Source organism: Globicephala melas, chromosome 15 (assembly GCF_963455315.2).
Source record: "Globicephala melas chromosome 15, mGloMel1.2, whole genome shotgun sequence".
Classification (NCBI taxonomy): Eukaryota; Metazoa; Chordata; class Mammalia; order Artiodactyla; family Delphinidae; genus Globicephala; species Globicephala melas.
Window position 1 is genome coordinate 2,588,410 of NC_083328.1, and position 24,802 is coordinate 2,613,211.

At 42.0% G+C, this 24,802-nt stretch overlaps 1 protein-coding gene across 1 annotated transcript in view; it reads left to right on the forward strand.

The window, feature by feature from the left end:
• The first annotated feature begins 504 nt into the window (after nucleotides 1-504).
• Nucleotides 505-24,802, forward strand: part of SDK1 (sidekick cell adhesion molecule 1) — a 581,111-nt gene continuing 556,813 nt past the window's right edge. Inside the window, exon 1 of the mRNA XM_060285242.1 lies at nucleotides 505-561. The gene's annotated coding sequence lies outside the window, so the exon portion shown is untranslated. The remainder of the gene's footprint in view (nucleotides 562-24,802) is intronic.

Below are 24,802 nucleotides of genomic sequence, written 5' to 3' on the forward strand. Positions count from 1 at the left end.
TCGCTGCTGCACGATTTCTGTCACTCTCCATTATCTATTCAGTGGAAGTGCAGTATATTTCTGAACTGTATAAAAACGTGCTGTATTAAGACTTATTCCTGTGTTTGGTTATCTTTCATGCACACACGTCTTTTTCATGGAATCTAGAATTTACACAGTTAATTCTGAAGGCCATGAAATGTGATTGCTATGAGTTCTGCTCTTCCTGTGTGGATGCATTCTCTTTGTGGAAGCCGCCACAGGGTTGATACAGTATTATTTATTTTTCTTCCGTACACTTTCTGTACCTTTTATACGAAGTAATGACATCTCACCAATTATTTGGTGACATAAGAATTCCTTGTGTGTTGCCATTTTACTTAAAAATTTTAAATAATATATTGTGCTAAACATTGTCCCTTGTACTGAAGGAAAATAAAGTTCTTTTCAGAGCAGGGAGTTTTACGTCTTAACAGTATTCAATGTGAAATAGGATGGGGATGTGTCATCAATCACAGTGCAGACCAGGCTGAATTTAGAGCATTTGTGTCCTGTGATCAGAGTTACCGGGTCTCCTTGCAGGTAAGAGGGGGTTTTGGTTTTGGTTTTACTTTTTAGCACAGACTTAGATGGTTATACTATAAATAAGGTGAAAATTATAGGAATTGTTTAAGTTGACCCTAGAGAGTGACACTGACATCTTTCTGTAAATGGCTTTACTGACGCACATACAGGCACTGCTCTTTACTCTTGCCCTTCTTTTTACTGCAAATCATTTAATACGTGAGCGGAGATCTGAGTCATGACTCATTTTTCTTTGCATAGTCCGGTTGTTTCCTCCAGCCAGATTTAGCCAGAAAGGAAAGAAATCCTATTTTGGTGCATGCAACACTGAAATAGAACAATGCAGCTTCATTGCCGTCTCCTTAAATCTGCATCTAAAACATATATTTAGATATATGAAGTATATATGTTTATTAAACATCAGCACAATGATATTGATATTTGTAAAGTCAAGGAGAATTTTTAGCTTTACGTATATATATATATATATATACATTCATACGTATATATCTCAATATATTTATATATTTTATATACCTCAACATGTATGAATATCTTAGTATATCTGCATATATATTGAGATAACACAAATAACAAATGATTTATCAAGGGGGTTACAAATTTTAGGTATCTTGTGATGTTTAAATAAACTCACAGTATTTCAGTTCCTGGAATTTTTTTTAACCTTCACATTTTAGTGATTTGCACTTTCTTCCCTTTCCTCAAGTACTCTTCAGATGAATTAATACACTCAAAATCAAAGTATTATGGCAAAGTGAAAAGGATGGGTATTGCACACATTACCAGGGATTAGATCAGAGTAGTCCCGGCGACCACTTAAAGCGTCTCATCTCCCCTCTACCTTTAAAACCTCCCCTTAGTTATTATTGGATACTTATCATTATTCCTTCTCTGATTTTATTGGAATAGTATAAATTGGAATACTTCTTTGCCTGTCTATCATATATTAGTTTGGTTTTTCTCCATCCTTAATACTTGATGCAGGACTCCTAAAAGTGGACTTTTAGGACATGTAGAAAACAAGGCAGGAATTTTCTTGTGCTGATTATATCCACTTGACAGATGTACTCTGAAACTTTCTTGTACTCATTAAAATATGAAGTAAAATTTGAAACGCTTTGTGTGATATATTAGTGCTGTGACAAATGATAGCTTAAGAGGGAAAATATTTCTCGTAAGAACTCTCGTCATATTTCCTTCTATCTTCATGTTTTGGTATTTCTAGGAAATGTTTTCCTCTATTAAAGATAAGTACTTACAATTTTTTTGCAGTACTGCTCTGGAGCCTAGTTGAAATGCACATATTAGCTTATTTTAAACCTTCCTTTATCATTTGTGATTGTTAAAAGAAGTAAAGGTTAAAATGTGTAAGGGTTGGGTAAACTCAGCCAGCTTTTGATACTATTTTTTAGCAGGATAGCAAGATAGAACAACCTATTTAAGGGCCTCACCTACTTTTAAATCATGCACACTAAATTTTCTTTTTTTTAATTTGTTTAAAAATCTTTTTCCTTTTTATTCTTTTGCATTTTATTAATGTTTATTGTAATGGTAGTTTGCCAGGAGTAGATGTTTTTAGGGGGTACAATCCAGTCAATAAAAAAAACACATCTGTGTTTATAATGCAATATTTATTAATATAGGTCATATTCTTTTAATATATCAGTACCTGATGTGTATGTGAATTATTTAAAATGAGCATCTGTGTACTATTTTATGGTATTTGAAATAAAATGAATTTTTAATGTTCCTATGTAATAAGATCTGCTAAGATTATTCCGGTAAAAGTTTTCAAATCCATATGGGGAATCAGCCGCAGTGTTTCTCCCTCACTTTGTAGCAAAGCGTAAAGTTGGACCCAACCTTCAGTGATGTTTTCCTGCTTTAAGATGGGCTAATTATGTATATATTTATACACTATTACGTTAATAATTTTTGAGTCAGTTAAGCTTCAAGCTTGCTTGCCTGCCTTTTCAGTCTTTTTTTTTTTTTTTTGTGGAATTAAAGCTCTCCAAAAATAAAAACAGAAATAGCAGTTTAGCTGATCTCACTTTGCCCCTGAATTTAGTAGTTTTATATAACAGACAACCTTAAAGGTTTTCTTAAAGAAAATTTTTCTCAAGGGAATTATTTAGACCTAGAAATGCTGATTCATGTTATCAATCTTTAAAAAACTCTTAACTGTAATCGAGAGCATTAAGTGCTGGTTTCACTGAGGTTTCAGTTTGGCACAGCTGCTAAACGTGAGGGCTTGCCCTTTTGGACCCTCTGCTTGCTGAAGTCATGGTCCCAAGCCTTCAGCTGATGTCTGTTGAAGGAACGCTCACTGAGCAACTCCATCCTCCAGAGGCTGCTAGCTTTTTACCTACCTATGCTCCCCGTACATCAAGGCTGACGTAGTCCAAAAGGAAGGCAGAATTTGCTACTATGTTAGTTTGTGGTACCTATTTTTACGTTGGAAGAAATTATGTTCATTTGGGTGGATCACACTGTAGAGAGCTCCTTGCAGTGAAGTGGATTCCGAGCAATGTTTCTGAGCTGGACTAGCCACAGAGAAGGATCTTACCTTACTCATGGCTGTGAATCGTGTTAAGCCATTTATCTTAGCTGTCATGCAGTTTGCTAATTAAGTCGTTCTAGGGGTTAAGGGAAGTGAAAGATTTTGAAGTAATCATCACATTCTCAGAACAAAGCAGCAGCGGTTAGTGCTCTTGCCCAGTCATTTTATTCTGACATCTCATAAACCCGGAAATGAAAGATAAGTTTGGATCTTATTGTTGTATTCATCATCTTCCTCACTTTATCTGAAGAATGTGCAGAAGATATTTAAATAAGAAGTGATAAAGTATAGATCTAGGTTAGTTATTTAAACATTTTTACCTTGCAAATGAAAGCCTGTTAATTGTAGAACACTTAGAAAATACAGAGAAATATAAAAGAAGGAAATTTAAAAATACCCATGATCCTACCATCTAGAGGTATAATTATTTAATGGATTTCATTCTTGGCCTTTCTATTCATATCTTTTCACAAAATTTAATTATTGCTTTATATTTTGTGACATTTTCTGAACGCTTCTTTCATAGAAGGCGGTGAGCTGAGAGCTTTATGTGTGTTATCTATTTAATGTTCACCAGACTATGAGACAGTTAGTTTTTAGGAATGAGTCTGAGACTTAGAGAGATTTTACTCACTGTCAAAAAACTGGAAATTTGAGATTCCCAGTCTGTACAAGATGGCACAGATCTGTTTCTCCCTCCTCCTCCCCACTAAGTACAACTATAAACCTTAGAACTAGTGCAAGAGGCCAAAAAGGAGAACTCTGAAAGGTGGTAAGAAGCAGGCCAGCTGGTTTGGGACCTCTGGAACGGAGGAACCGTATTCTGGTAGGACCTATTATTCATATGTTCCCCAGCCAATACAAGAGCCGGCGAGGCCTGGCGTCTTCTGACTCCCCACACTAGCAACATAAGCAGCTCCAGTAGGCCCTTTCCCTCCCTGGATCAAACAGGAGCAAGTCCGGCATCAGCAGCAAGCGGGATCAGTAGAAGCCCCGCCAACAGTTATCGGCCGGGGTGTGCCCTCTCCTTCCCTGACGGGGCTGAGAGGTGCCTGGGCATTTAGTAGTCCCTGCTGCAGGCATCCTGCCACAACAAATGGCCCAGCCAAGTAGCTCCTTTGTCACTGTGGGTCTGAGACTACCCTCCCCTGTCCAGAGACACAAGGTAGCCAGGACACAGGTAAGGGGGATCCTGCCACAGTAAGTGCTAGGCCTGGGAAGCCCCTTCCAGCCTGTAGGCATTCTCCCTCTTCCACTGAGAGACAGCAGACAGCCATACTTGGGGAAACCCCTTCCATCCTCTCAGCACCACTGGGAGCCTCACTGGCACCAGATAAATGAAGCAGACCAAAAGAACCCTGCAAAGCCTCTGAAAATTAGACTGTCATTGAAGCCACAGCTCATAAAGGTAGACCGTGACCTGTATGCTGAACCTAGACAGGGTGACTGCCTAGAGAGAAGATCAGTAAGGGTATAGAAAGGCTGGACAACACAATCAGCCAATGACCTGATTGGCATTTCTAGAACATGCCACCCAACAGTGACAGAATGCAGACTTCTCAAGAGTTCACAGGACATTTGCCAGGATGGGAGACATCCCATGTCTTAGAGCAGACCTCAGCACGTTTAAAACAATTGAACTCATGCAGAGTGTGTTCTCTGACCACAGTGGAGTAAGACAAGGACTCAATAGCAGAAAGACAACAGGAAAACCTCCAGGCAGGTGAAAATGAGACAGCACACTTCTAAGCAATATGTGGATCAAAGACATCTTAGAGGAAATAATAATGTGTAGAATTGAATGGAAATGAAAACAAACTATGTAGGATGCAGCTAATGCAGTTCTGAGAGGGAAGTGTACAGCCCTAAATTTTACATCAAAAATGAAGAAGGGTCTCAAATCAGCAACCTAAGTTCCTACCTCAAGATATTAGAAAAAGAAGAGGAAAAAACCCCCGAAAGCCAGCAGGAAAAAGAAACATTAAAGAGCAGAAGTCAATGAAATTGAAAATAGGAAAATAATAGAGAAAATCAGTAAAGCAAGAAGCTGGTTCTTTGTTAAAAAAAAAAGAAAATTGATAAACCATTAGCAAGACTGAGAAAGAAACAAAGACACAAATCACTAATGTCAGGAATGAAATGGGATAACACTACAGATCCTGAAGCCATTAAAAAATGTAAAGGACAACTTTATGCTCATACATTTGCCAACTAAGAAGAAATGGACCAATTTGTCAAAAACTACAAACTACCAAAACTCAATCAAGATGAAGTAGGTAATTTGAAGAGTTTTATAACCATTAAGGAAATTTGATGCAGGGTAGTGGTTGTGGTTACAAAAGGGCAACACCAGGGATCTGTGTGGTGACGGAAATATTCAGTATATTGGCTGTAGTGATGGACACACGAACCTACATATGTGCTGAAATTGTAGAATTACACACACACACACAAGAACAGGTTAAACTGGGGAAATCTGAGAAAGAACAGTGGATTATATCCATGTCAAATCCTGGTCCCAATATTCTATAGTTTTGGAAAATATTACTGTTGCAGAAAACTGAGTGAAAGGTACTAAAAATCTCTATAATTTCTTACAAATGTGTGTGAATGTATAATTATCTCAATATAATTTTCAATTGAAAAAAAAGCTAAGAACTTGTTACTTTGAGTTGACCCCTGGCAGTGTAATTCCAGAACATGTGCCCCCAGTGACACATTTACACTGCCACGTGATTTGAGACATTGCATTACTAGAAGTTTTACGCAATCACATGGATTCATACTATGTGTAAATTTAAAAACGTGTGTGTAGATGTATATAGGTATTTGCATATATATCTTTATCTTTACTAGCAATGGTTAATACTAGATAACGTAGTGGGTTTTTTTTTTCTATCACATAGTTTGAAAATTCCATTCAGTATTGGCAGCTGTAGTCACCAAAGACTCTTTAAGTTCCAAGTGGCATAAATTTGACATGACCTGTTAGGCAGAACCAGTTGAAATTGCCAATATGGTTGTCAAATTAGACAATTTTGATTTACAGAAATGGCAGTTTCATATGGTTCAAAGAAATTGCTGGAGCACAGAGGATTTCTTGGAAGGATCTTGTAGGTAATAGGATCACAGGAATTGTGGAGGGGACAAGAGAGCTCTGGGGGCCTCTGAGACTGGAACCTGGGACACAGTCTCTTTACCCATTTCTTATCTTTTCTTCTTAAATATTGGGTTCTCTATACCGCCTGCAGTGGGATCATTGGTAGCCTCTAGGGTCTTATCCTAACTCCTTCAGTCAGAAGGAAAGGGAACCTCCCTCTTTGAGGATTTCTTTGAAAAGATCCCAGGGAAGATTGAGATTAGCCTGGTTTGGGTCACATTCCCAGCTTTCTCCAGTCACTGGGGAAGGGGCAGTGATGGGCGAAGCAGCATGGGCAGCGTGGACCAGGAGATAGAGATTGTTGCTGTATGAAGGGGGTGGGAGAGGGGAGGGCACTTGAGGGGCAGCCCAGACATGACCACGGGGAACCAGGAGCTGCTGCAGTCCATGGCGGTAGTTATCAGGGCGAGATACCTAAATGGTAGTTAAATCGTGACTGTAAAAATAATTCTTAAAATATGCTTAATTGTAATAGCTTTTGGGTTCAGTAGACGTTTCCCCTTCTGTTAATGACAAACCAATCTATATTAGGGATTATCCAAAAAAATTTTTTTTTTTTGCGGTACGCGGGCCTCTCACTGTTGCGGCCTCTCCTGTTGCGGAGCACAGGCTCCGGATGCGCAGGCTCAGCGGCCATGGCTCACGGGCCCAGCCGCTCCGCGGCATGTGGGATCTTCCCGGACCGGGGCACGAACCCGTGTCCCCTGCATCGGCAGGCGGACTCTCAACCACTGCGCCACCAGGGAAGCCCTATCAAAAATATTTTTAAAGTAGCATTTAAACAAGGAATATTGGTATGTTTTTAATATGCATTTTATTACGCAAATGTATATTCCACTCTAAATTCATATAATCACTTTTTCCTACTGTACTTGAAGTCACACATCTAAGATTGTTTGAAAGCAGGCTGTTGACTAATGGGTATGAGAAGCAACAGCTGAATGTTTAAAATTTTCCTGTTACATACAGGATGTATGTTTTTGAAAACTTAAGAATGAAAATGGAAAGCATGCCCTCTCCAACTGAAGGCGTTTTCTTTGAAGCTTTCAGTCTGTAATTGAGATGCTGAACCTAACTATGATATATAAATAGTTATTTTTAGTAATATTACAAAAGTCAAATGTGTACTTGGAAACAAAACCCCAAACAGTACAGAATAATGACTCTTGCAGGGATAATTTACTATTACGAAGTCTGACTTTATAACTCATCAGCATAGGAAGCATCAGTTTGAACAATGCTGTTGTCTCCTTTGTAAAATGGTAGTGGACAGTCTTCTTGTCCACTCTGTTATCCAGTATGGCTTACCTGAAGACCCATGTGAACCCCGCTTCAGTCCATTTCCAGGAAAAATATTTTCTCTGCCAGTGAATTTTTGTGTTTCTTTTGCCAGAAAACGAAAAGATACATGATTTAAGTTTTTCTTTAGTGCCAGGACACTTAGGGGACCGATTTAGTGCCCAGATGTAGTAATCGGCATCCTCAGATGTAAGTCATTCATTTGTACTCCATTCTGATTCATTTCTAAGTGTCTTGCAATAGCTTTTACTTTATCTGTCTGAAGCCCTGTTGTAAAAGAAGTGTCGATTCAATTTACCTGCATATCTGCTTACAGTTTCTAAACTATTTTCACAATCATAAATATTTGAACCTCCAAAATAACCCTGCATAGTTTAAATAGAGATGACACTGTGTTTTCCTTTAAAAACTCAACCAAAACAAAAACAAGCACAGATGAACTTAGTATCAACATAGACTGTAGACTTCACAAGGGCAGGGACTCTTGCCTTTGCTGCTGTATCCCTAGTTCCCAGTATAGTTCTTGGCACTCAATAAATGTTTCAAGATGATTGATGTTGAATAAACTTAAAAACTACTGAGCTCCTCAGAACTTGAAAGAACACAGAAAAACCTGTATTGGCAGAAGAGAGAAATGCACAGCCCCAGGGGACCAGAACGTAGCTCACAACAACCTGTCACGAGTACATCTCTTTGAAGTCTGGTGTTTTATCTTGAAAACTCATACACATTTAAAACTCTACTTCATGTTAGGAATGTTTGCTCTGTTGCAAAAATTATTTTAAATGTTATCTATCATAAAATAATATCATGCTTCTGGAAAATGCACTGTGTGTGTCCGAATACCCCTAACTAACACATCTCTGTTGCTTTTGAGAAATACAAATGTCCAATTAATTACATTCTGTTTGAGCACTGTCTGTATGCAGATGACATTCAAATGTATGTCTTTTGTCTTTACCCCTCAGTTCATCTTAGTTAATGGCAACTGTCTTTCCAGTTCACTGGACAAAAAAAATTGTTGAGTCATCCATGACTTGCTTCTTTCTCTCACCGTCTACATCCAGTCTATTTGGAATTACTTTTGTCTCTGCCTTGAGTCTATATTCTGAATTAGAGCACTTGTAACCACCCCTACTACTACCGTCATCTGGCACCATTATCTCTTAAATTAATTGAACAAGGAATCCATTAGACTGAAGTGACTCTAATGCTGGTGGCCTTTGTAAGCAAACTAAAACCTAAGCTTGTAAATGCCTCAAGGTTACAAAATCAAAACACTAAGGACAGCTGATCACAACCAACCAGCTTGGCTTTACTGTAGCCAATCAAATGATTTCCTTTGCTTCCACACTTTCTCTATATAAGTTTTTACCCTGGCTCCTTTGGGGTGGCGTGCTTCTAACCACTTCCTGTTTGGGCTGCCTGATTCAAATTGATTTTTGCTCAAATAAACTCTTAACCTTTTAAATATTGGCTCAGTTTGTCTTAGCATCTCTCACCTGGGTTTGTGCAGGAGCCTTGTAACTGGTCTTGCCATGTCTACCCCCCCAGCTCCCTGCCTGCCTTTCCGCCCAGTGTCCATATGGGAACCGCGTGACCCTATAAACACACAGGTCAGGTCATGGCCACACTTGACACATCACTCTCCGGTGGCCGCCCCCTGTCTGGAGTGACCTGCACACCCCTCTGTAACCTCCCTCCTACAGCCTCCCATCCTCCTGGCTCTCTGCCTAAGCCAGTCTGGCCTCCTTGCTGTTCCTCCAGCGTGCCTGAGCTAGTGCTTCTTCAAGGCTTTGCAGTTGCTTTCCCTCTGCCGGACCAGCTCTCCCCCAGATATCCAGATGGCTGGCTCCTGCTTCTCAGTTAGGTCTGTACTCAGAAGTCACATTTGCAGTGAGGTCATCCCATCCATCCTATCTAAAATTTCACACCTACCACGAAGCATATCCCCCTTTCCCACTTTATTTTTTTTATACTTATCATATCAGCATACTATATATATTTTACACGATGAAGGTACTTATTATCTCTTCTTCCCTCTGCTTCCCTCCCCTGCAAAATACAGCCCTGGACTGTAAACTTGGTGAGGGTAGGGTAAGATGGTACCTGCTACATAGAACAGGCAAGCCAGGAAATCTTCATTTAATCCTGATGTGTCTCCAGAGTTAGCAGAATGCGCCCTTTGAACTCTCTCTTGCTCATTTCTTGAGTCAGGTCCCTAGCACTCAGCCTCAGAGTCTAAGGCCTGCATCGTGTCTTCAGGATAGTAGGCCGGCTTTGGGTCAGAAATACTTCCGAGCCAGCTGTCTCAGTGTCTGTGTTTGCTGCTTCCTTCAGGCATCAGGGACAGAGCTTCTAGTGGAGAAGGGAAAGACGCTGTCTCCTTTCTGCTCACTTCTCTATTCCCACATGCATATCCCAGTGCGGTTCTATATGTTAGAAACAGTAAGCACGGTTGTGGAAGCTGGAAGTCCCCGAGAGGATAAACATTCTCCTGATGACGTGTTTCCTAGAGAGACTTGCTCATCAGGATGTGTATGTGTTTTCCTAAATGGTAGTTATTGGTCAGACATAATGTCCAGCACATAGTAAGTGCTCAGTACGTCATTTATATATCAACACAGGGCCCCTAAATGTGAATTTGATGATTTTAGTTTGTCCCTCTATAGCTGACACGTGGTCTTCACATATTTACATTCTGAAGCTCCAGGAGATATTATCAGAGGCCAGGCTACAAACAGCATGTTTCCTTCCAGAATGCACTGTTTCTAACAAGCAAACTAAATAGGTTTTTCTGAATATGGATATAAACAAGATTCATTGTAGGGCTGGCCTTGCACTGGGAACTTATTTTTATAAGGAACCTGTAAGTTATGAATATTTCACTCTCTTTTCAAAGTTTTCTTCTTAAATTCACGTTTGCTTCCATTTTCTTGTTAAAATGGATTGAGAAAGATTAATTTTAACAAAAAATGCCCGTGGGGGGAAATACAGAGAAAATATGCAGTCATAATAAATATTTTAGGTCTCTTTTACCAACCCGCGGCTACGTTTGTGTAGTTAGTTGATCTAGGACAGAAAGCAATGCCATATCTCTACGATATGCTGCCTCAGAGCCAGCGTTCACCTGGGGAATATAATTTTATGTTTGGGAAGCTGCATAGTGCCCTAGTGAAAAATGATTCCAAGTGCGAGGCGGATCCTATCGCCCAGGATTTCAGACCATCGTGTAAAGTTTCCAAAAATAACTTGCCATTATCAGCCTTGACCCTTACCTTTAAAATAACATTTTCTGTTTGTTCAAGTAAAACACGCTCATTGTAGAAAATACTTCGGCATAACCTTCTTTGGGTTTGACATCCAAGAAGCGGTGTATGGGCTTTTAGTGCCAGCCGAAGGGTAAACTAGCACAGAGACTCAGGGAAATCCCGGTGCGGAGAACTAACTAACAACAGAACGTGAGGACCCCCTCGCGGAGATGGAAGGCTGCCTGAACTTTTGTGTAGCTGGGGAGCCTGTGACTGCAGCCTGTGCGGGAGGCAGCCGGAGGTGTCATGGAGGAAAGCTTTCTTAGCTATTCTTTCTAACTGGGGTAAAATATACATAACATAACATTTACCATTTTAACTGTTTTTCAGTGTACGGTTCAGTGGCATTAAGTACATTCACGGTAAGTTTTGCTTTCACCTTTCCCACTGCCTTGAATTATACCTTCAGCTGTACAAGGCCTTATAAAACTTTCCATATGAAGACCCACATTGAAATATTTTGGGAGGAGTATCTGAATATGTGGGGTAACAAACACATGAGCAGCTCCAAGAGATAAGGGAAGTGAGGAGGAATCAGATGCCCTGGAGAGTTTATTGAAGCTGTAAATGACAAAAAATAATATAATTTAATAGTGAGTCGGATATGCTTTGTTCAAGGAAAGACAGTCCTTGGACTCAGGGAGTACAGTGCCTCACAAGCAGGGGAGCATCGTTCCTGAGGGGTACAGGGTAAGAACGAGGTCTTATGGAGTGTTAGAGGCAGCAGAACAGAAAGAGGACAGCTGGCTAGGAGGCTGGAGAGTTCCTGGTAAGGCTAGCAGGCCCTGTTTTCTAGGGTCAGGTGAGCTAGCCAAACTGAGTTGGAGGACTGTGCTGGGTGTGTGTTAGGTTCCTTGACAGGTGTTTCCTGTAAGTGCAGGCTGATTTACGTTTTGATTTGTGACGTGGGCTGGACCAAAGTGAAGGACCAAAATAAAAAGACAGAGAAACAGGCAAAATAACCCAAATTCTAGACATTATCTGCATTATTTGATTGAGAGGAAACCAAAGGGACTTGACAGTAGGGTTAGATAAACATAAGAATGGACCTTAAAAGCAGCCACTGTGCATACAGAGAACAGAAGGTGGTGCAGCTTTTAAACCAGCAGAAGAAAACTTGATTTTCCTAATCAGAAATAGGAAAGGGAGGTGGGATGGGGGAAGAAGACAAAAAGAAAGTACATTAAGTGGGAAATGTGATAAAAGTGATCAGAGTCTAATATGACATTAATCACAATATATGTTACTGGCTTATTCATTATAAAGAGAAATCCTTAGACTGAATGGAAAAACAAGATGCAAAAATGAGTTATCTACAAGAAACATACTTCAAAAAAAAGGCAGAGAAAGGTTGAAAATGAAAGGATAGAAAAGAGGTATACTACACAAATATGATCCAAGAGAAAGTAGCAGTAACTTAAAGTAAATATAAGGGAGAAAGGAATGTTATATACTGATAAAAGGAGCATTGGAAAGTCAAGACTACAAGAAGGTATAATCATCAAAAACATAGGTATCTAACAATACAGTCTGAAAATATACCAAGCAGAAATTGACAACTGCTGAGAGAGAGAGAGAAAATCAACAATTGTATTTGAAGATTTTTAACACACTGCTGTCAGAAACTTAAATCCTCAAGTTAAAAAATAAGCAGACATGGAGAAGTCCTGAACAACGCAATTAATAGGCTTGAGCTATTAGAAATATGCCTAAAGCTGTATGCCTAACAGAGAAATGTGATTTTTTTGTGGGGGGGGGGCTCATGTGGAATGGGTATATATTATGCTATAAAGGAAGCTCAATAATTTCCAAGAATGGAAGTGATACAAATTAGGTTCCCTGAATATGTGCAGTGTAACAAGAAATTACTCACAGAATGATAGCCCTCCCCCCAATAAAAAAATCCCTTATGATTACAAATTAAACAGCATATTTCTAAATAACCCTTGGGTTAAAAAGGAAATAAAAACGAAATTACGGTATATTTAGAATTGAAAGGTAGTGAAAACATTAAATGTCAGAATTGTGGGCTATAGTTCAAGCCGTGCTTAAAGGGATTTTATAGTCTTAAATACCTTTATCAGTAAACAAGAATGGTTAAAAAATAAGTGAGCCAAGCATTCAACTCAAAAGTTGGTATAAAAAAAAAAGAAAAACAAAGTTCAGGGAAACTAGAAGGAAGGAAGTAAAGTACTGAAGGCAATAAAATACAGAACAATGATAATAATAAATGATAGAGAAGGTTAAGAAAATCCAAAAATGGATCTTTGAAAGATAGACCTCTAAGAGACTAAACATGAAGAAAATAAAATGCAAACAGAAGATTAGGCTATAGACCAAAGACATTTTCAGATGAAAAAAGTATTGGAACAAATATATGCTAATAAATTTGGAGGGGGGAAATTAAATTAAATTGATAAATTTTCAGAAAAAATATAAAAGGTCAAAGTTGTCATGAGAAGAAATGGAGAACATGGTTTGACCAATGTATGATTAAAGCAGGCAAGGAAATAGTAGTCAAAGGCCTTTTCTCCCACAGTCTCTAGGGGAAGTTTTATAGGTGATTTCTGTTAAACTGTTAAGAAACAGTCCCTTTTTCTCAGTTGTCCCAGAAACTAGAAGGTAAAGAAAAAAATGCTCAGCTCATTTTATGAAGCTACTGTAATCATTATCAGAAAATCTGTGCATGTAATACTGCACATTTAAAAGAATGGAGGAAAAAAATACTATCTCAGTGCAGCAAAAACATTTGATAAATTTCAACACCTGTTTATGATTTTAAAAACACATGCACGTAACAAATTAGTAACGAAAGGGAACTTCTTTAAGGTTACATACCAAAAACTATATCAAAGATTGCACTTAATGAAGAAATATTAGATGCGTTCCCTCTGATACTGGGAACAGGACACATACACTGCTGTAAGTTACGGTTTAGTGTAGGAAATAATGTGCGGTTCCAGGCTGTCACGTGGAAGGAGAGGTAGTGTTCTGGGTCAGACACCTAAAGAGTTGCCGGAAGGGCTCGGAGGAGCAGGTTTGGGGGAAGGAGTTCAAGATCCCGTCACTGCATTGACACTCAAAGGACAGAGGACAGGAAGGTCCTGCTGCTACCACCGCGGCCACTGTCATTACATTTGCTCTTGTGCGAGTGTGGGGAATGGGTTGAGGAGGGAATCTGTACATACATCAACCCATACATATAAACGGTGGTTATATGATACTCCCTTCATGAATGGGGTACAATTTGTGAAAGCTGCCCCTTACTGTTAGGTATTTAGATTGTCTTAGGGTTTTAAAAAAGCAGTGTAATGAGCATCGTTGCAAATACTTATCTGGTCGCACTTGAGGTTATCTACTTAGAAAGAACAGTGCTCTGGCATTTACAGACTGTAACCTCAGCCAGGATATTTCTCCCCTTTGCCTTCCTTTCTTCATGGGTTATTGTGAGACCTGTAACAGGATTAGAAGAGTGTCTGCCACATAATGAATGCTTGGTAAATGGTAGCTTATTACCATGGCGTTATTCCTAGAAGCACTGGGTTAATTGGTGTTAACTTTTTTTTTTTAAGACTCATCATTCATTTGTTCATTCAATAAATATTTATTAAGTGCCCACAATATGTCTTGGTACTTAGACAAAAGTGGAACTAAATTACCACAGTAACAACAAAAATAAATAAAATATAGCATATGTTACATGGTAATAAGTGTCACAGATGACGATAAAGCTGTGGTTGGTTCTCTTGGTGCTCTGATTCACGTGTGCTCAGCACTTGGGTCATGTACTCATCACTTCATTCTTCCTTTTGTCATTCCACAAGTATCAGCAAGAGATGGTAACCCCCTGAGGTTTTCCTCTTATTCATCATTGTTTCCTAGTCAAGGTGGGGGTTCAAATGCTTGGCCACCTGCCACCTGTATCACATCCTCCAGGGTTCTCAAGAGGGTAAGAGATTTGCTGTTGGAACCAGTGTCATAAATGGCAGCATATGGGCCATTTATTTACTATGTTAATCTTTGTTAGTCAGCGACTTTAGACAGCTCTGATAGACCATTCCTAATTTCTGGCTTCTTTCCAGAAGGAAGTGCATTCCTTCGTGGTGCTTCCATAACTCTTTGTACCTCTGTTAAAGGGATAATCAGCATTCTTCTTTGTATGTAGTGTAGGTATTTTTTCCCTCACTAGATTTCAGATTCTTCTGGTCAGGGACTATGGGTGGTTCATCACTGAATCCCTCAAGTGGTTAACATTCAAGGAGTTTTTGTTGAATTGAATTTTGACCTTCTCCCTCGGTATCCTTTGGACTTCGTTATGGTAAATGTTCAGCATGTCCCCCAAGGTTATTCATTACCACATTCCAAAGGACCTCAGAAATGATTTGCACCGACAGTTTACGATAAAGAGCAGACCCTTGGCAGACAGAGCCTTTATGATTTATGACTCCACCTCTGGTGACATATAGATGTGGCCTTTGGCAGGCTCCCTGATAGGAAATGATTTTTTTCCTAAATTTACCTCATCTTGGAGTATCTTTGATGCATACTGTTGGTCACCAGGACCCTTCAAACACCATATGCCAACAGGTTTTGCTTCTGCATAGGAGCATATATCCATTTTATGTTGTTAATAAAATAGAAAATATTTTCCCAAAGAAATTATAGACAGGGCTTCCCTGGTGGCACAGCGGTTAAGAATCTGCCTGCCAATGCAGGGGACATGATTTCGAGCCCTGGTGCGGGAAGATCCCACATGCCGCAGAGCAGCTAAGTCCGTGTGCCACAACTACTGAACCTGCACTCTAGAGCCTGCGAGCCACAACTGCTGAGCCCACGTGCCACAACTACTGAAGCCCATGCGCCTAGAGCCTGTGCTCCGCAGCAAGAGAGGCCGCAACAGTGAGAGACCAGCGCACCACTATGAAGAGTGGCCCCCGCTCGCCGCAACTAGGGAAAGCCCTCGCACAGAAACAAAGACCCAACACGGCCAAAAATAATAAATAAATTTATTTATTAAAAAAAAAAGAAATTATAGACAAATTGATTTATTATCCTTTTTTCACTATACAAACATTTAGTTTAACTTCTCTAATTTATTACTAAATATTTTAGCCTGGCATATGTTTTTCCTAGTACACATTACTGTTGGCAGTTCTTTAGACCTTAATTTTCTTACTGGAAAAATTAATGTTTGTAGTTTTTTTTTTTTTTGCGGTACGCGGGCCTCTCCCGTTGTGGAGCACAGGCTCCGGACGTGCAGGCTCAGCGGCCATGGCTCACGGGCCCAGCCGCTCCACGGTATGTGGGATCTTCCCGGACCGGGGCACGAACCTGTGTCCCCTGCATCAGCAGGCAGACTCTCAACCACTGCGCCACCAGGGAAGCCCTAATGTTTGTATTTTTTATACTTATTTACTCATTTAAAATTTATATCTTGTTTAGTTCTAAAATGCATTTAAAGTTGGTGAAAAGGATACAGAGAGTACAAAAACAAATGTATCAGTTAGAAGCGAAGAAAAGTAGGCCCTTAGACTAGAGCCAGATGTGAGGCTGATAGAAGCACGCAGAGCCTGGGTCCTTCGCCATGACTGTGCCTGGTTTTAGTGATATGCTGTGTTGCAGCCAACAGGAAAAGGGAATCCTAGCCAGCTGCCTGGCTCCCAAGGCTCATCAGATAAAGCAAGCTCTTTGTTTCAAAGAAGCACAGATATTCAGGATGCTAGGACCAGAGGCTGTGTTCCTTGAGAAGCTGGAAGTGGAGGACACTGGGGCAACCTTTCAAAGCCTCGTGAAGAGTCCCAAGGGCATCCAGTGCAGCCTCTCTCCACGTGGGCAGTGAGGTCCCCCTGACACGGGAGCCAGGATGACGAGTGAAGGCTCTTCACTGGATGGTCTCAGGCCCGGCGGTTCTCGGAGATCCTCTGCTAGAGAGGCCAGGGTGCCTGTGCACCCAGGAATCATTGGCTTCTGCTTTGCGCTTATGGAAGGAAATTTCCCCTCTGTCAGCATGCATTACAAAGTTGTTATTTTTGGAGGAACAGTTCTACCTTAGACTTGTTAGGGTCTGTTCTGTTCCTTGTGCCATACAGTTGACTCTTGGTTTACTGTTTTAGTGGGAACTGTGTCCCTTCGTGCGTCTTACGTGCGCTATACCACCATCTTCCTTTGATGCTGCCTCCTTGGGGCTCAGAGTCCTTCTCTGCCTTTGGCCTTAGGACTATTATTTTCTTATCACTGTTTTCTTCACAATTCTAAATCATGGATAACAGCTTCATCATTTGAGAGAGGTGGGGACAGAAACCAATGGCTCTTCATCTTCTGTGTAGCACGAGCATCCAGTTGCTTTGGGAAAAGCCTTAGGCTGCTGCTTCCCTGTTTTGTTTTGTTTTCCCCCAGTATCACTTAATTAATGGTTCTGTTTCCCCAAACTACTCTCTGCCTCTCACTGGATGGCGAGGATTCCCATTTAATCCATCGCTCTTGTGAGGATCTCTCAAATTCTCTCTTATCTGGGGATAGTTCTTGTTTTCGAATGATGGTTTTATTTATAACGACACGGTCATTAACTTATGTCACAGTCACAGATGGCAGTGGCCTGGCCGTATCCTGCAGCATGGCATGCCGTGGCATGTGAGAGCAGTGTGATTTACTGCATCAGTGGGTCCCTAAAGGCATTTAAAGCTTTGCTCCACAAAATGCTGTATTTTAACTCAAATTAATGTTCTTTATTTTGTTCGTGATTTTTGTTAATACATAAATGCTTAGAATTCATTATAATCACAGTTTGCTTGCTTTTCTTTCATGCTTCTTTAATCTATGGTGATTTATGTGTTTACCATCTGTAGTATGAATTTCTCTGTCAGAATATGTACTGAGATATTTGTACTTACAGTACACTCATTTGTTTTACATTTCCCCAGGGAGCTAATATATTTTTCTCAAATATATTTATTTAATGAAATTAGGATCTTCCCATTGAAATGTTTATTTTTAAAATTCCAGTTAAGTATTCTATGTTATGCAATTTAATTTAGAGTTGGATTATTGAAGTTGATTATTTACTTAAAAGTAATTTCTGGAGTATCTGTAACTCTCTGTCTCTGTATATAGATATATAAACTTATTTTAGATATTTTATATTACTGATCTACAAAATATTGGTTTTGATGGTATTGTTCTTATTCTAGGCTATCTTTGTTGTTAATGAGGTAGCTTTTTGTTTTAGAGTTTGTTATAAGGGAATTCCCAAATTCACATCTTTTAAAAAGTATTAGCTCATTAAGACCCCTTTTTAAAATCAGCTTTGAGGAGTGTCCGGAGCTCACTGAATACAGCATTCTTGGTAGTCAGAGAAAAGGGCCAAATTTTTAGCTTGGACAAGCAATTCCAGCATGAGTTATGAGGAAGTGTAAATTGACCTGTTTTCTTAATGTTGAGTTAAATCTGCTGTCTGCGTTTTTTAAAGCTAATCGGTAAACCTCTACCTACCCCTTAAAAAGTCATCATTCTCTCTTCTCATCCTATTATTCCCTCCTCTTACCCAAGTTACTCCCTTACTATTCTATTAGGGAAATCTTCAAAATCTACTTGTTGAACATCCAAGTACATAGGATTTACTGGCTAACTACCAATGCCTAACCATCAAAGAAAGGGCACTCGACCCATTAAATTAAACCTTTAGATCAGCAAGAAGTGACTGATTTTTTTTTATTCAATTCAACAACCATTTACTAGGTACTTACTATGTTCAAAATACTGTGGATAATAAGAGGACTAATAAGTCAGTAGTTTCTAATTTAAAGTAACTTTCATTCTTGCTTTTTTCTATTCCTTTGCTAGAACTTGTTGACCTAAAACAATAAAACAGCCACTTATTTTTACCAGCAAAATGGGTTCATTCAGGAACAGCGAAGAATTGCAATCAAGGACATGTGATCTCTGGGGAAGCACAGGCAATTCCAGAGACAGAGGAGAGGAACAGTCTTTTATAGAGGAGAAGGGGGAGTTGGGCGGGGCTGTTACAAACAAAAAGGCCATTGGAGGAAACTGGGAATTTTCATTGGCTGAGTTGTGACAGTCTCTCATTGGCAGGGCTGTTGCTGGGCAGGGAGAAATGCTTCCTTCCTCTTGCTGAGTGGTAAAGTAATAACCTTCTTCCTGTTGGAGATGCAAATGTACGTCTCTTCCTGTTGTTCTACATTTGATGTCGAGTAGTAGGGTGTGGCAGCTCTCCCTTATGGTCTCCTGACTCTAATTTAAATGAAGTTTTTGTTTATTAGGTTGTTTAATGGTATTTCATGTATTTTTGTTGTTTTGTTTTGTTTTTTTGCGGTACGCGGGCCTCTCACTGTCGTGGCCTCTCCCGTTGCGGAGCACAGGCTCCAGACGCGCAGGCTCAGTGGCCATGGCTCACGGGCCCAGCCGCTCCGCGGCATGTGGGATCTTCCCGGACCGGGGCACGAACCCGCGTCCCCTGCATCGGCAGGCGGACTCCCAACCACTGCGCCACCAGGGAAGCCCTCATGTATTTTTGTAAAGAAGTTTTTTTAATGACAGTCCTGGGCAAAAATGCCTCATTGGAGACGATGTGGAGCTTATTTGGGATTAGGATCCCCAGACCCTCAGAGGGCAAGATTTTGGGCATAGTGGGTGGGCATCAAGACCTGGGCTTGGTGTAGACGTGAGGTCTGACCGGACTGGAGTAATGTCTCCATATGCTCTATAAGGTGCATGGACCACTGAATGAGCATAGGAGAGACAGCTGGAATGTGCCAGAAAGAGCACAGATTAAATGAGACACACATATAAAGGGCCTAGCGCGCTGCCTCACAGCTCAAGAAATGGCGGCTCCTATTATTATTCTGCTATGATTACTTTTTATTCTGATGACTATTCTTCGGTGAAGATAGACAGCCATTCATTAATGGCTGCTCATGGAGTGCCTGTTATGTGATAGGCACGGTACCAGGTAAAGAGGATTTCATTGCGAACTACACAGACCAGCTCGTTGCCCCCGTAGAACTTGTAGTTCTGTGGGGGATTCAGAAGAGTGCACCGGCTAAACAGCATGTGTGATGGTGGCAAAATACACAGTGCCATTTGGAATGTGTTCTCCTGAAGAGGGGGTACAGGAAGAACTCCCACTGGAAGGGGTGTTTCAGCTGGAAGGTGGGTAGCAGTTGGCGAGAGGAGGAGGTGAGGGGAGCGCTGTTCCAGCAGAGGCAGCGTCCAGCGTGACCGCCCAGAAGTGAGGGAGAGTACAGAGCACCCCCGGAACTCGTGTGCAGCCCAGGTCAGGGGCCAGGTGGGCCCTGCGCGGGCAGTGCCTCTAGCTTGCTCCGAAGGAGTCTGTACTTTATCCCAGAGCAGTGGGGGAGCTATAGATTAAATATTGCTGGGATCTGACAAAATGCTTAGAAAAACTTCTCTGGTCTCAAGGTGGAGAATGGTTTGGGCTGATGGAGGAGCTGCTGCAGAACCAGAGGCAGTGGCAGAACCAGGGCTGGAACTGGGCCTGGGGCTGACACTGAGCACCTGTGACCAGGAGGGGCAGAAGGATGCAGTTTGTCCCACAGGGGTGTGGACAGCGGGCAGAGTCAGGACTCAGAAGAGGCTGAGCAGAGGGCCCTTCTCGGTTGGGCTGGTCTTGGGCTTCTGTATACTCTTCAGCAGTGGGAAATGGGGTGGATCTGTTTGCTCGAGGGCCCAGGGAAGAACTGGCCTTAGGGAGCCAGTGTCACTGGACAACAGTAGGTCAGCTGTGCACTGCAGAACGGAGCGGTCGCTGGGCACAGCCCGGAAGAGGTGCAGTCACAGTGCCCCACCCAGCACCTGGTGAATGAGCGCTTCCTCCAAAGCCAGCCTTTGAATAGGAAGAACAATAATCACATGCTCCTCTCCCCCGGGGATGGTGCGTTATCGCGATTAGCTTAGGGCCAAAGGTAAACCACAAAACCAGAGGCTTTCTGGGAACTGCCTGTTGTTGCTGCGGCCACGAGCACTGTGATCTCTGCTCTTCCTTTTCTCTACGGCAGCCGGGCATCCTTCAAGCCCCTGCAGTTCTTCCCGTTGGCCACTCCTTGTTCCAGTGCTCATTGAGAGGAAAAAGAGAGACAGAGAAGAAAGAAAGGAAAGGAGCAGAAACCTGAATGTGTGACCAGGTCAAACCTAGTCACTGTGTTTTTTATCTTTTATTTTTTTCCTGACGGCTTCAGCAATTCTACATGCATTTATTGAATATTTACTAAAGACAGGCTGTATTTTAGGTGCCATTCTTTGCAGAGTTGGTGTTCTGAAGATAGGGTGTGTTGCACGATTCCTAATAGTTTACTTTGAAGAGTGAACAGACTTGGCTTCACAGTGAGGGCTCAGCTGTCCTTCCAAAGCAGACTCTGTGGTCCCTGAATTGACCTGGTTTGTGAATTTCTGCCATGAACTGTTGCCAGAACCTGGGTTTAAGGAACCGGTGGGGCCAGTGTGCTGTTGCTGAGAGTAGATGAACCTGGGAAGGTTCCCGGCCTCCTCCCCACAGCCTTGACCCTCACCAGCGCTGGCTCCAGGGTCCTTCCATTTGCAAAGCGCGACCTCCATTCCCCTCCGTACCATCTCCCTCCACGCACACATTCCACGCAGCTAAAGCAGCTTATAAAGTAGTTAGTGCAGCACAGTGCTGCCTGGTTTCATGAAAATCAGAAGGAAGACATTTCACTTCAAGTTACGAAGCAGACCAATTACTCAACCAAATAAAGGAATAAAGAAGGAACATGTGACAAAAGGTGAAAGAAAGCTGGAAAGAAAGTCTCCTGAGATGAATAAGTTAGAGTTCTAGGACTGAGAAAAGAAGCAGTTATCAGGCTCGCAGATTAATAATGTGAAAGGCACTTTCTCTGGATTATAGAAAACGTCTGAGTGTGAGCTGTCGTGTTGGACCCACTTTATCTCCAAGTGCAGGAGAGTAATTTTCTGAGTTGCTCCTTCCAGCCCCCTCCAGGTTGTTTGAATTATCACTGCTTTACGCTCATGAGGACCCCAGAAAACGCCCCCTTTGCCTCTCAGAAGACAAATCCTTAAGTTTGAGTTGACATTTGTCTTAGCTCTAGCTCCATGACACAATACCGTAGATCGGGAGGCTCAAACAACACATTCCTCACAGTTCTGGAGGCTCGAAATCCAAAATCAGTTTCCTGGCCAGTGTGGTTCCCAGGGAGAGTTCTCCTCCTGGCCTGCAGACGTCACCTTCTCGCTGTGTCCTCACCTGGCGGGGAAAGAGAGAGAGTAGAGAAAGCACAGGCTCTCAGCGTCTCTCATGAGGACGCCGCTCTCATGACTTAACCTAATCATAATTACCTCCCAAAGGCCTCATCTCCAAATGCCATTGCATTGGGGGTTAGGGCTTCAACATACGAATTTGGGGGGACAGAAACATTTAGTCCATAGCAACATCTCATTTAATATGTTTATTTAAGGTAAAAGAATACATTTTCTGGAGGGAAAAAACCCCACATAGGCTATAAATAGTGGTTTCAGCTGGCTTTTGATATTTCAAGATCAAGAAGAATCTAGAGACAAACAATAAAATTCCATTAAGTAGGAGCTTCAAAGGGACCGTCTTAGTAAAGGCAATAACTCTGTTTAGAGAAAATTTGGGGGATCATCTTATTAATAGCATTCAAACCCATCAAGCTTTCTTTGTTCTTTAAAGCTACGGGAATGAATTACAAACAAACTTCCCAGTCTATCATGTATCATGGAAACCCAAAGCACAATAGCATTGTCTTGTTACAAACCAGGAGGCTGTAAATCTATTATTTATTTTCTATTAAAGGTGCAGGCTCCAGAGCTAGGCCTGTGAATAGCCAAGGGAAATAGGAGATGGGGCCTTTCCTCTCTGCTCAGTTGTACCCCGTGTGACCCAGGTCAGCAGTGATTCAGTGTACCTGCTCCTTATGAATGTGTTTGTTTACCTGGACCATGTTCAAAGGTAAAGAGAAAAGAAAGGGAAAAATGAGGAAAATCACAAGTCTGACTTCACATTTCAGAAGAGAGTTAAAACTGTAATTAGAGACAGGTACCCTACCATTTCCAACTCTCAGCACAATTGTTTATCAAACCAGTTGTACTTTGGATCGCTCACAGGTCATCATGAACAATGTAGAATGGTCATGCTGTGCTATTCAGGCTTCTCTTTTTATGTCCACCACCCCCAAGTAGGTAGGTTCTTGGGGTCACCACTGTTTACAGAGTAGGTGGTGTCCTGCCTCAGGTGAAGCCTTCTGAAATTACACCAGACACCTGGGGTCTGACTCTGAACTAGCTGGGGGCATCTGCAGCAGGTAGGCAGCCTGTTGCCCGGTTAGAGAAAGCCTGCGTCTTCCTTGGGGAACCAGTGAGCAAGTGCAGAAGACATCGAGCAGAGAATCCCCACTGGGCAGCCGGGTGGCAGTGGTGACAACGGGAGATCCCTGGTGTCTTAATATGGTGGCCTCTGAGGGAACTGATGCAGTTAATGAATACCATGCCCTCAGCTATCCAGCAAATAACTCCTTTACTTGGATACTAGGGTTGCACTGTAGTACAGCAGTCAGGATCTTTTAACTTGCTAGCAAAGAGCAAGTCGTAATCAATTCTTCCAGTTTTCTCCCGTGTAGGAGACATGACTTACACCTGTGTGAACTGTGCACGGTCATGTATGTGGCTGTGTTTTGTCTGCTTTAAGCCCATGTGAACAAACTAAAAACAGTGTTTCTTTATTGCCCCGGAAACTAGAGCTTCTACAGTTTGTTCCTGATGCTTCCTTGATGCAGGCGGAAGGTGTGTACTTAAACTATATACGTAGCATCTGCAAAGCGGAAGTCAGGTGCTGTTTGTTGGGACTGGCTACACCTGCCTCTGGGGAAGCGCACATTAATTTCCCAGGTAGCTGGTGGGCATCTGTTTGCGTGTACCCGCTGCGGACGGACTTCCTCGTCTTTCCTTGGTGCCTTTGTAGCCACCTCCTGACTTGAGTCCTCGTGTCCAGTCCACCTCAGAGACGGGGCCGCGTGTCAGTGCCCCTGGGGACTGGCCTTGTGGGACGGTTTCACCCGCCCCTGAGCCCGTTCCACAGCAAGTCCAGAGGCTCCTGCGTCTGGAAACCTAGCTCCCCTGCAACACCCGCAGACCGGCTTGGCATTTCCCTTCCTTACGCTTCTCTACAAATCCTCGTCTAGTCCTAGTAACAGTCACGGCAGTAATAACAGCTGCAGGGCTGGTGCCGTTACTTGCACATTTTACAGACAAGGAGGAGGAGGCTGGGAGAGAAGGGTGCCCAGCCCAGGGTCCCCAACCAGCAGGTCCTGGTGTCAGCCTGATCCAGGCCGTCTGACTGCAGAGCTCTTCGCTGAGGCACAGCGCAGGCCCTCGGGCTCCTGGGGCCTGGTGTGCGGGGTAGGGTCCTTCATGCTCTCCCGGCTCCCGCACTGCAGCCACTCCCGCCTCAAGTGTGACCTGTGCGCCAGGTCCTCTCGGAGGTCTCCATCCCTCTGCGTAGCCCCCACGGGAGTCTCTCATTCTCCTGCTATGTACTGATCTCTCTCTGTGTCAGACCCCGTGCTACGAGCGTTCCATGTCTGTTGGGTTCAATTGAAATAAACTGAGCATTTCATTCTTGCAGCCGCAGGGAAAGCATATTCCCTATTTTACTAATGAGGGACCTGGCTCACATTAAATTTTCATTTGGTTGTATCGTCCCACAACCATGTTACAAGCTTCTTGAGGGCAGAGTCGGCAATTTCCTCATTTTCCGTGTTCCCAGGCGACCCCTAATATGTCCACACAACAAAGAGGCTTGTGGTGAGTGCCTTGATTAATTCAGTTTAAAGGAAATCTCAGGCTATAGAGAAATGATCAGAGGAAGAAAGAGCAAGAGAA